We start from the raw sequence: 12,355 nt of genomic DNA, 5'->3' as shown, positions 1-12,355 counted from the left end.
AAACCTCCCTGCTAGTGACTTTTTCACGTGGAATTCACATTGAATTCTTGTCACGCAATTAACGCAAATCTGTGGCACTCTCCCTGCAAGATGAAGCTGTTGGCCTATCAGAGACAAAAATGTTATACTTCCTGTGTCTGAAGCGTTTTCTCCAGACTGTACTGTTGTAGAGCAAGTTGTACTTTTTAACTACGCCAACCGATTTTCCTAATAGACAATCAGACCTAGCTGGTTGACTGCAAATGCCGTTTCCTTCGGTTTTGGCAGATTTTACAAAGTCAAGTCAGCCTCCAAGCACATAAACGATGAACTTAGCTTCTCTGTAAGGTTAAGACTGAAACTGGGACAATTTATAGCAACGTTTCTTGCTGGGGAGAGTGGCGCTACTTTTACACCCATTCAATGCTTCTTGGACTTCAGGGAGTTTACTCCCAATTTATTCCATGCTATGTGAGGTCAGAGTCAGGCCGTGAAAAGGAGATAAATATCTTTAAAAATGTTTGCTGCCTGCTTTGATGAAAGGAATGTAATGGCTAAAAATAAATCTAAAGTGGAAAAAATAAGACTATTTTTGGAGAGGTGGGAATGACACAACAAAGCCAAGGACAAAGTCATTGTCTGCCAGCAAAGGAAAGCAAGGTGCAGAGATAGTGATGTCTGTGGTGAAAAAAATGGTGATCTGACAGAGGAAAAGCAGGAATTTGCGGTTGCCCGTGGTTTGTGGAGTAGGTTCATTCGCAGATTCCCAGGGTTTCTGGCTGAAAGTTGCCCATTGCTGATCTTTGCCAGGGGCTGACTTCTAATAATCTCCAATGTGCTGTGCCTGGGGATTTGCCTGGCGTGTGTGTAGCTGATTTTGGAACCATTCATCCATCCATCATCTCACTTGAGGGTAACTACGATCAGCATCCTGCAGTCTTCTGGCCCCGGCCTCTCTCCTGTTACCGCTTTCTATCAAGTGGATGGCAAATCCTTATTTTAGGTGGCTAATTAAAACACATTGATTTATAGCTGACGCTGCTGACGTGCAAACCTAGACAGGGAAAATATTTTTAGCCAGTGCTTGCCAGGCTGGCTGGTGTCTCCAACTCGTGGGTGACCTGATGTACAGCTCGGGGACACGCAGCAGTCCCACGTTCTCAACAGGGTTCCTACAAGCGTAGCTCAGCCGCATTGCTGCCGTAGTAGTCTGGGACGCTATAGCTGCCCCTGCTCGGTGTCCGCTTTCCCATGAAATATTTGTATTTAGTGATGGTTTTAGCACTCACCAAGTGGTGGCCTGCTTCTCCTGAGTTGGAAGTATTTTGGGATAGCTGGGATCGTCTTGCCATTGCTGCTTTTATCACCTGGGGGGAGTCCGTAGCTTGCCTCTGCCTCCTTCTCCCCAGACTATGTGGCTATGGACAGTGCAAAAATACTGCCTGCGTGGGCAAAAGTAGAATGGAGAAGGAAATCCTCTCCAACAGTTAAAACGTTGGGTTGGGTGTTAGCACTGAAGTTTATGCTCATAAAAGGCACAGTCTTCAAAAATACCTGGAAAAGAAGTGCAGCATGAAAGATCCCCCTCTGCATGGGAGAGGCATAACGGATTTCTTAGGCTGGGATAGCATGACTCATGAGCCAGTAATTCATGTCACAGTAGGTAGAAAAGACCACTGCATTACCAACTTTCCTGTATGAATGCAAAACCGTCATCTTTTTCACAAAAAAAATGGCTGGGGACCCTGTTTGCTATCTCCGAGCGGAGAAAAGGAAGACAAAATACCACGCTGATTCCCCAAACCATCATTTTAAAGTGTCTAAAGGGTGAGGAATGTGGTATTCTACCAACCTGCAGAAATTTGTGCTCCCAGATCCCCTGAGGGGGGGTGAAAGTCTGCTCTCCTCAACGACTGAGCCTGAAATGGTTGGGAAATTCAATTAATACTTGCACAGATAGCTGTTCCTAAGTATTTACACAGTACACCTATCTCGGTGGTATGTAAACACTCTGCAGGGTTTAGCAGCGTGATTACAGTTGACCTGCCAAGGGCAGTCATTCCCTTTACTATTTTCCTATAGGTTGAGTCCAGGCTATTGAATCCGAGCCCATTTTCTGCGAGATTTCATTTGAAATTCAGAGTGCCGTCCTGCTCTGCATGACCAGATAGGTGTAGGACAAAATTTCAGGAGTAGAACCTGTGGAAATGTGACCCAATAATAATTTTTTGTTTGTTTTTAAGTATATGTTTTTAAATTTACTATTGGGCAGTGCTTTGTGCTGAGAATTAATTTTTATTATAGCTGATTTATAACCCCATGAAAATGGGCTTTGGTCTCGGAAAAAAATGCATACACTGCAAATACCAGAGGTGTGCTATCCAGTTTCCATACAGCCCTCCAGCATTCATATACAGCATATTTGTAGGGGTGTCACAGCTGGCTTTCTCTTGGCCATATTTTGCTGGGGAACTAGGAATCTTGGCAATTCTGAATTTTGTTGCTCTTCCAAAAGCAGAGTCGACACCATTACTGTGTGGTGAAAGGTTTCTCCATAGGAACTACATCTCATAAGTTAGTCTGCAAATGCAAGGCTGGAGAAGAGCTGTCGTTCTCTGCCTTCCAGAAATAGCATTTCCCCGTGTGATTGCTCGGGGTCCTGCTTCTGCCTTTTCCACGTGTCCACGGAATCGTTGAGGTCAGCACAGCTTGCGAGGTTCAGGAAGAGCACGGTCTTAACGGAGGTGGTCAGGAGAGCAGGCTGGTCATTGCAGGGAAGCTTTGCAAGGAGACTTCTTGCAAGGGAATTAAGTGTTAAAGCCAAACCGAGCCATCTCTCGGAGTCCTGTAGATGTATAAAATCTCCTTAAATATAAATATATGGACCGGCTCACCTCTGTGTCACAGGAAAGTTCGTTTCGAAAGTAATAGACGCAGCTATAGTGGCCACGTGTCTTTTAAGCGAGACTGTGATTTTTGTAAGGCCTCTGGGCACTGATGCGATTCAGTAACTTGATGAGTAATTGTGGTGACTTGGGGGCAGCAAGGCAGGAGCGGGGGTACCCCAAACTCCGTAGCAGCCCCCACCCTGCAGTTTTTCCATGAGGTCGCAGGAGATGGTTGTCCAGGCACCTCTTGGATTTCACTTTGCTAGGGAGTAGAGGATTTGAGAAGCAAGCCCAGCTCAAAGGCTGTGTTTGGGACAAGATGAAGGCAGCCGCGTTCGATAACTTCCATCCTCTGCTATCAGGGCCTGAGCTTCAGCGCTGCAATGTACTCAGTTGGCCATGCTCACCCGTTTGCACAGGCAACGTTCACCTCTCCGGGACACGGAATACAGGCAGCTGTTTTTACACTTATCCCGAGAGAAGATGAAGAAGCCTAGGTGGAAGAAGGTAGAAGAAAAATGTGCCTATTCCCCGTGCAGGAGTTTGGCAGAGAAAGGATGCGCTTCGGCTGCAGAGGCAGTGCACTCCCAGCTGCTGATCGTAAAGGATTTTACAACTGATAAGCAGTGAAATTGCTCGTTGCCCGTGGAGTGGAGCGTGTTTGCACTGAGGCACGGTGTAGATGCGCATGGTAACAGCTGCAGAAGGAGCTGCAGAAGGCGGCTTTATAGCATGAGGCTGTGCTCCATCTGCGGGATAAACCCAGGCAATTTCACAAGTTAGCGGTTCAGGAGGTGGGTAACAGTGCTTGTCCTTTCGCTGCAGAAAAGCAGTGGCTGAACTCCTCCGGCACCAATCCATTGCTGATGGGAAATGCTTCAGATACAACTCTCTTGTCTCCCACAACTGTCAGGCCCCCCCCCCCCCCCCCCCTCCTTTGGAGATTAAAAAAAAAACAAAACAAAACCAGAAAACTGGAACATTTCGGTTTGCAGAAGCCACAGCCTGGCTCCATGGGCGATGCTGTTTGCAAGCCTGATCTCCTGTGCAGGCTGGGCTTAGCGCTGAGGCAGGATCAGCATGTCCCTTGAGCAAGGCTTTAACCGGCACCTTTGTTCGGTTAAAAAAAAAAAAAGGTTGCTTATTTAGGCTGCAGGCAGATGGAGCTTTTAATCATTGGAAATCATTTAGACTCGCCTCTGTGGTCTCTGCGTACAGATAGGGGTATGTGTCTGGCCTCACCTTTAGCATAAAAATTAAAGAAGTGAAGGATTTAACACAACCACATCCAGTAGCTCAGTACATTTCGCATTCTGGACCGTGTGTTGTTTGCTCACGCTCACAGTATTGCTGGCCCTTGCTTTTAATAAGTTGTGACCTGGCTTCCAACCTTACAAGGCTGGTTTCAAAATTATGAGGCCTCATATGTCTAATAAATTTGGGGTTCTCTTCCTCTACCTCCTCCTGTTTGTTTTTTTTTTAGTTTAAGAAACACTTTGCTCTCATTTTGAAGTTCTCTCTGCAACCCTATACATTAAAAACTTTAGTCCTGGATTTTAAGCATTAATCGCTAGAAGTTAATTATTGTGTATGCCCATGATTCAAAGCCCTTGAACTTAGGGAGAAGCACTGATAGCACGGGATACGCAGTAACGCAGTGAGAGCTGCCAGTGCTGCCTTTCTATACATTCCGGTGTCTGAGCTTTCCTCTCCTTTTTTCCAGTGGAAACTTAGCCTTCAGCTTCTCAACTCTGCAGACACTGCCACATTCTTGAAAGTCTGTGCTCTCTTTCCCCCCTCCATCCCCCCATCAGCCCCGGGTTGATGGCAGATTAACACAGGTGATGGTGGTAAAGGTGGGATTAGGATCAGATTTTTTTCTTTCTCTGTTGGGCAACTTCTTGCACCGTCCCGAGGCACTGATGCTTGCTGTAATTTCGGCTGGAGTCAAAGGTGCTGGCTCTGTCTTGCTTTCCTTTAGCCCACAACTGAAAAGCCAAGCATAGCTCTGGACTTCTTGCATCCTGCTCTGTTGCTGGGGTCGGTGTATGAATGCACGTGCTCCCACGGCATGCTCTGGGACGGCTGTCGTAGATTTTTAGCAGCATGTGTGATGAAGACACCCACCCCTCTTAGCCAGGGTTTGCAGAAGTGTTTGTAAGAGCCCCTTGCACCTTGCTTGCGTGGTACGCGGGGGGCTCCAGGAGCTGCTCTGACGTTGCTTAGGCTGCCAGAGCAAAGCAGATATATGATGGGGGAGGAAATCATCCGTATAAAGGAGAGACGAGGAGCACTGCTGAAAAACAAGTCCTGAAATGACTCTTAGGAGTAGGTGGCCACAGGCGTGAGAGCAGCCGGGCTCGGCAGCGCTTTGCAGGAGGTACCAGCCCTTGCTTGGGTGCTGCCCACCGAGAATAAAGCTGCTGCCCCGGCTGCAGGGTGACCTGGAGCTCCCCAGGTGGGGCAGTTGGTGATTGTGGGCAGCTGAAAGAGATTAATGGGATGGGAGAACCCAGCCTAGCCCAGCCCGGCTTCCCCACCTGGCAGTAGGCTTGAAACTACCCAGAAGTGGTAGTTCTTCTCTCTGGGGCTGGGGTGGATTTCTGCGGAAGGAATTGGGGGTTTCTTTCTCATTTAATAGCTTGCTAGGGACAGTAAGGGAATTGGGGGACAAGTGGTGAACCTTCCGGGGCTGCACAGGTCTTCCTGATCTCCTGGATTTTGGGTTGCAAGGTGCTGATGCTGACCTTGGAAATTTTGCCATCTCTTCTGGGACCTGGCCGGAGCCCTGGGTATCCTCCAGTATTGTCCTTTTCTTCCTGAGCAGCAGCCGCCTCTGAGCTCAGCAGGTTAGTGAGGTGCCTCTCTACTCTGTGTCCCTGAATTGCCTTTATTTGATTTTAATGGTTTGTGATTTACTGGGGTGTGTGTGGGTGGGTGGGAAGCTGAGCTGTGGTTTGGTTTAGCTCCCTCTTGGTTCAGTTAAGCTACTGTGCTGCCTGCTCCGAGTTAGGAGAGATTATAGCTGTCTTGGATGCAAAGCTCATCTTGCTCCTTCCCCATCTTATTTTCAGCAATATTTGGTGCCAGTCTTTCAGCCCTGGGGCTGTGAAGTCTCAGAATATAGAAACCGTTCTGGTTTCAGAGGGATATTCCCTAGTAGCAAAGTGGCTCTCAGTTTTCCTCTCCCTTTTTCCCAAAGCCTCATCCCTCTTCGTCCTGTGCTCTTCAGTGTCATCAAAAGGTATGTCTGTATATTATTTTTTACAAGCCCCTTTTTTATAGCTTTCAAATGGTGGTAGTGGATGTACCATGTGTCTCGCTTTTATTGTGCTGAATGTTGCTGTTGTCCTCTTCTGTTCCTCTCCTTGTGAACCTGTAAGCTTGACTGAGGGCAGTGCCCCCCTGTAATCTTAAATAATTACGTGATGTCTCTGGTATGCACCATGTTACCTTCTGCTTCTCCGCTCTACCTTAGAAAGCACCAACTTTCTTCCACTAAAAATTGTCTTTTGTGTGTTACAATAAGAAAACAAGTGCAAACCCTTGCTGCTCGTTGTGAAAAGGATGAGTTTTGTTTGATGTCTCCCCTCCACGCTGCTTTATCTTTTGTGGGGAGCTGGAGTGACCCCGTCCCAGGCTCTGCCACTGTGACCTGCTCTGCATCAGCTTTCTCTGTTCCTCGGTCTCCACATCTGGAAAATGGGAACAGAAAGGCTTTTTGTTCTCCGTCTAGTAAAGTCATTGTGAACCGTGGATGAAAAGCAGCTTCTGGGTCTGATCCAACATCTTTGGAAGCTGTCTGAAAGGCTTGCATGGATTTAATGGTCTTTGGAGTAGATGCTGTGATGTTTGCCTCGCTTTTGTTTAAAAGTCTCTCTTGCCTTCCCTACCCAGCTGAGCGTCTTCTCGTTGCAGCTGCAATCATTTGAGAACATCACCACCAAACACCTCATAGACAATTGAGTAATGAACTCCCTTGGGCTGTGTGCTAAACAGATGCCTTCACCTTTTTGGTCTAATGAAAGAAAAAATTGCCATATGCCTTTTCAGATGGGATTGTTACCAGAATGTCCTGAATCTTGACTTTCTGTTCCAAAGTGAATCTTTCTAGCGCTTTGTAAAAAGAAGAGAAAAAGGAGGAAGGGGGGGGGCAGACATGGATGGACACCAAACCCCAAAACCATGCTTGTCTATGAGTTTATGTATGTCTATGTTTAATCCTTGACAAGAGGGTGTGGGGCTCTGCAGCTGTGTGAAACCCAGGTCCTGATTCACTGGGTATCTCCTATAAAGTACTGATCATTATGACTTGATTAAGTCTGGAAATAGGTGTTGAGTTGCAGAGTTCTCCCAAGTAAACTTCATCCTGTCTGACTGGAAGCAGAGGACTTGATACCTGGAAATCTTTAAAGTTGCTTTAAGTGACTGTAGGGCCTAAATGTTTCTAGGATTATGCAGCAGCTGAACTGTGATTTTTGAGAGCCTCTCTGGAGATTTAGTTGCAGGGCTTGCCTTCACCTGTTAGGTATTTGAAGAGCTTTGAAAGCATGATTTAGGGTTCCTGGCATTTATGGTTGCACTCTTGAACCTCTGCAGCAAGTGCTTACATCCATACTTGGGTATATTTGTCTAGAAAAAAGCTGTTTCCTCGGGAGTTACTTTCCATTAAGCACCGAGCACCTGCAGAAGTTGTTTCCTGTCCCTTCAGGGGTTGCTTCTGAGAGTAGGAGGCAGGCAGGCTTTGGCTTTGGGGATTAGCAGTTGGACAGTACTAAAACTGCAGAAATCGGTAACAGGGAGTTGCTGGTTTTCATGGGAGCTGTGGGAAGGGGAAGCATGAACTCTGCTGCAACCCGTGTGTGCGTTTGAGCTCTCTCTGGTACAGTTGTCCTCTGAAAGTGCTTTTTGAAGACACGAATGACTGGTATGGTTTTGTTTGTAACTGGAAAATTTTGCTGAACCTATCCTCCTTTGTCTACAGGGTACGTGTTTCCTTCACAACAGTACTGGCTAAAAATAAAACAATCTTTCAGGAAAAAAATAAATCCCATCTTTGATCGAGGACATTGCTGCTGGCACTGGAGCGTGGATAGGCTTGGCTAGTGAGTGTGGCTGGATGCAGAAACATCTTGGTACCCATCCTGCCTCTGAGGGAATGGCAGGACTCATAGTAACGTTACTAGTGCTGATTTCATCCCTCGATTCAGTGTTATGGAGTGAAACGTTACTGCAATCCAGGCTTTAATATTATCCTTGTCTGTGAAGTGGCTGTGATGGTACATATGTCGTGCATTGGCACTTGAGTACTTAATTTATTAACAGTTGAAGTGCTTGGAGATCTCCAAGTGAAAAATAGAAGTGCACTTCAACAGCTGCAAAAGAAAATAGGATGGATCAGGGGACCAGGCTGTAGCAGCGTGTCCTATCCTGTGTGGCGCAAAGTCCTTGCAGCCTCTAAAAATGGATGTTGAGTTCCATTTCTCCATGCTGAAATCAAATTGCCCGTAGGTTGTGCAGGAGCATTCACCAAAAAGTCTGGGCTGTCCCTCTGGGGCGGATGGGAGAGTGTGAGCACTTTCCAGGCTTCCCACCAAGGGATGCGGGAGCAGCGTGCATCTGCAGCACATCTGCCATCTCAGCATCCTGCGCTCGTGGGGGGGACTTGGTTTAAGCTATTGGGGTGGAGGGAAACGTGCTGTCTACTTCTGAATTAGATTGCAGCACAGTCCTAGTAAATTAGCATCCCATTTTAAGTAGATAGAGGAACACAATCTCGACAGGAGATAGATGGAGGTATCAGTATATCTGTTTAATGGACTTGTACTGAGAAATACTATGATTCTGTTGAAATGTGATTTTAATAGTTTCTCTATTTTCCCTGATTCTCACTGCAAAGCCTTTTCAGCTGTGAAGGATGCAGTGGATAGTTTGAATACTGATTCTTTGTGGGCAGCCTAGTTAAAATATAATTATACAGTTTATCATTCAGTAAAAGCCTGTCTCTGAGAGGAGTCCTTTTAGGAAAGGAGAGGGGTTTTTTTCTCTACTTGTTAGAGAGTAAAAATGAAATGGAACATTTGATACCGTAAGCGGTGCTCTGTTCGCCCGTCTTCTGCCATGCTAACAAAAAAAGAAAAGAAAAGAGGGAGGACTTGATGTTTCCTCTAATGCCAAGAGCTACAAAGAAGGTCATTTTAAGTTTTACTGGCTTGTTAATTCAAGCTGTTAACTTAAAGTGCATCTTTCCCATGCAATGGCACAGCCTAAAAATGATCTTTATTTGGATTTGGAGATAAACAGCTCATACAGTGAGATTGCAGACTCTGGAGAAGATAGTGGGTCAGAAGAATGAAGGAGATATGTCCATGTTGCTGTTTTTATTACATATAAGACTGATGCAAATGGAAAAACCAACCCCTTTGCTAAACACAGGATGGGAAGTCAGATGCAGCCACTTCATCATTGCTTTTGGTGGGCAGAGGGTGGCTGGTTGGGGGGATGTTACCCCTTCGAGACTTTTTTTTTCTTGCTTATATATACGGTAGCGGATCATAAGTGGTTGTGACTCTACCTACTGGTCTCCTGAGGCTGACAGTGCCTGAAGTAGCACCTGTATCATTCAATAGGAACCTGAGCAACGTCAGGCATCTGTGGAGAGAGTGCGACCAGTTTTATTATACAATTTTGTTATTTTATTTTCTTAAACGGCTGTAGTTAGAAGTGCATAATTGAGGTGGTGCTGTTTGCAATTCTTTCCTTGTTTCTCCCTGGTGAGCACTCCCATCTCAGTGCTGTGCAGGTAGGCAACGCGCTGGGAGTGTTTCTTTCTGAAACAGGAGCTGGGTTTAGCAGAGCCCCAGCGGCTCCCATCTGTTTGGTCTGGGCAATGGTGTGCATTGGAAATGTGTTTTAGCTGTTGCTTGGCATGTGACAAAACAAGCGTTGACCAAGGAAACCCCTGGAAGTTGTTGGCATTGCCTAAGCAGAATCAAAATACAGATTTGAAGGACACATGCCACAGGGCAGCATGGGAGGATGGCTCCGTTCAGGCTTGGGAAGGCAGAATTGGCACCCAAATAGCACACCCAGCTGTGGTAAAATTGCTAAAATTGGGTAATAGTGTCATTCTTTTCCTCTCTCATCCCCATTTTCTTGCCTTTCTCTGACTCAGGTCTTGCAGCTGCCGTGCTATGGGACATGCAGGAGCTCAGCTAGGGTCAAAACCTGCATCTTGCAGGGCCAAAAGGTTTTGGGGCTGGATTTGGGGGAGAGGGAGGAAGGTGGAAAGCTCGGATGGGATGGAGCTGGATCCTGGTTTTGAAAGGCGAGTCTCTGGGGAGAGAGAAAAGGACAGCCTTCAATTTTTTTTCTCTTGATAGAGGCCAAAAAAAATTCAGGAGTTGTCTTTATAGTCAGAGCTTTTTCTGGCTTTGTGGAAATAAGGTAAGTCATCCCTTTGGCTGGAGGGCCAGCAAGTAAAAACCTTCCTGGCTTTGGGCTCCCTTGCCGTGGCTTCCAGGGTGCTGGGGTCTCCCCTCGGTGTCCTGTCCTGCGGCATCACCTGCGCTTCAGCAGTGGGAGCTGATGGTGGAGTGAAAGTTATAAATGACCAGGAAACAAAAATCTGCTTTGTACAAACATAGAGGTTTAAAACGTGGTTGAGTTCCACAAAGGAATGAAAACAAGACCTTTTAGTACGAGGGTGTTTTCTTTTTTTTTCTTTTTTTTTTTTCTTCTGAATGGAATGGAGACAAAACATTTGGTTTTGGATAGAAAAGGCTCCCCTCCCACCAGTTTGCCTCCCTCCATCTCTCTGGAGGCAGCAAATGGCTCATGCTGGACCTCAGATTCTTTTCCACCAAATATTGTCAGAACTAATACATGTCTCTGTGGACTGCTTGAGCAGAAAATGTTAAGTTCCTTCGATGCAGCCAAGAGGAACCATGTCCTGAGTCCTAGTCCCAAAGAACTAGGATTAGAAACTTCATTTCCAGCCAGCAAAGATGGTCCCGCTTGAATCAAGCGCCACAGAAAACTTCCTGTGACTGGTTCCCATTTTAAATAGTTACGGTGCAAACTTAGGATTACGGCGCAGATGGGAGTCCCAGTCTGGTGGCTGCGCTCCTGGATCTGCAGCTACTTACTGTGGGACCTTCAGCAAATGGGTTGTCATCACCTGCAAGGAGAGGACACCTCTCTTGTTGGAAGTGCTGTGTTGGAGTTGCTGTTACCAATGCATAGCGTAATCTTTTCTTTCCTTTTTTTTTTTTTTCCTTTTAATAAGGGCAAAGACAGCCTTGTTTTTCCAACCAGCTTAAAAGCACTTTTCGAGCGTAACTTTTGGCTCTTTGAGCCTTTGAGAGAGTATTGAGTTGCAAAAGGTGGTGGCTGCCAGTTCCTATATAAAAACACTGCATTAGTCAAAAACCCCTTTGGAAGCGCCACTGATTAATATATCAGTTCCTATGAGAGCACGCTGACCTAGATTTTGCTTTAGCTGTTTAGGTGGAGACTCGACTACAATGTGGCTTTTATCTATTCGCAGAATGGATTTAGAGGATGTGGAGTCTACAGAGAGCTTTTATTTCCTTTTAAAACCATTGTGTTCAAACGTGCTACCATATGTTTGGTTTTTTTAATCTCGCTCACTGATCGTTTGGGGGTTTTAGAAGGTCAGTGGTGTTAAGCTTATCAGCCACCTCAGAATGGTTGGGGAATCCATTAATTTGCACGTGTTTCATGGCATAACTTGATTATCGGACACCTGAAAGGCACTGGAGGTAGGGGCTGTAGCAAATATTTGCTGGGATGAGCAATTTTTCTCTTTGGTCTCTTTGAAGTTCAGATGTGTTAAAAGTATGATCATAACACTTACAGGCAGGCATTTCTTATCTGGCTTATTTTTGCTGGGGGAATATAATGCAATGTGAAAGGCGTTTGTATGGAATTTCTGGAATAGCATTTTACAGGGTGGGAAAAACAGGATGTCTGCGAAGGAGTCCAGCCTGTGAATTTGCAGCAAAGGCTCACTGCAAAGGAGCTGAGACTCGGTGCTGTGTCGCCGTTGTCAGTCCCGCGCTGCAGAATCTCGAAGCGCTTTCGGAGCGTTAGAGGGGTTCGCTTCCTAATGCCGCTGGCCTTCCCATCCTTAAACTGAGATTAAAAATCAGGCATGGAAGCTATTGAGATCTCATGGGTTTGAACCATCCCAGGGCCAAGAAGGGGATCGCCGATTGCTGAACGCGGGAGGATTTCCTCGGCTCGACTCCTGTAATCTCTGGGGTTGTCATCTCACCTTCCCAAAAGGGCTCTCCTCCCTGTCTGCACCTCGGGCAGCATCCAAACCAGGGGAAATGGAGTTGAGATGAATGCTCTGCTCGTTGGGATTAGCTACAGTTCGGGTGTTCATCTGCACGTGTGCGCCGATGATAACAGCACACCTTGTCGCTGCTGGCCAAGTGATGTTAAGGAGGAGGAAACGGTTA

The sequence above is a fragment of the Haliaeetus albicilla genome, chromosome 10 (genome assembly GCF_947461875.1).
Source record: "Haliaeetus albicilla chromosome 10, bHalAlb1.1, whole genome shotgun sequence".
Taxonomy (NCBI): domain Eukaryota; kingdom Metazoa; phylum Chordata; class Aves; order Accipitriformes; family Accipitridae; genus Haliaeetus; species Haliaeetus albicilla.
The sequence above is the reverse complement of the archived record's forward strand: the minus strand, read 5'-3'. Positions refer to the sequence as shown.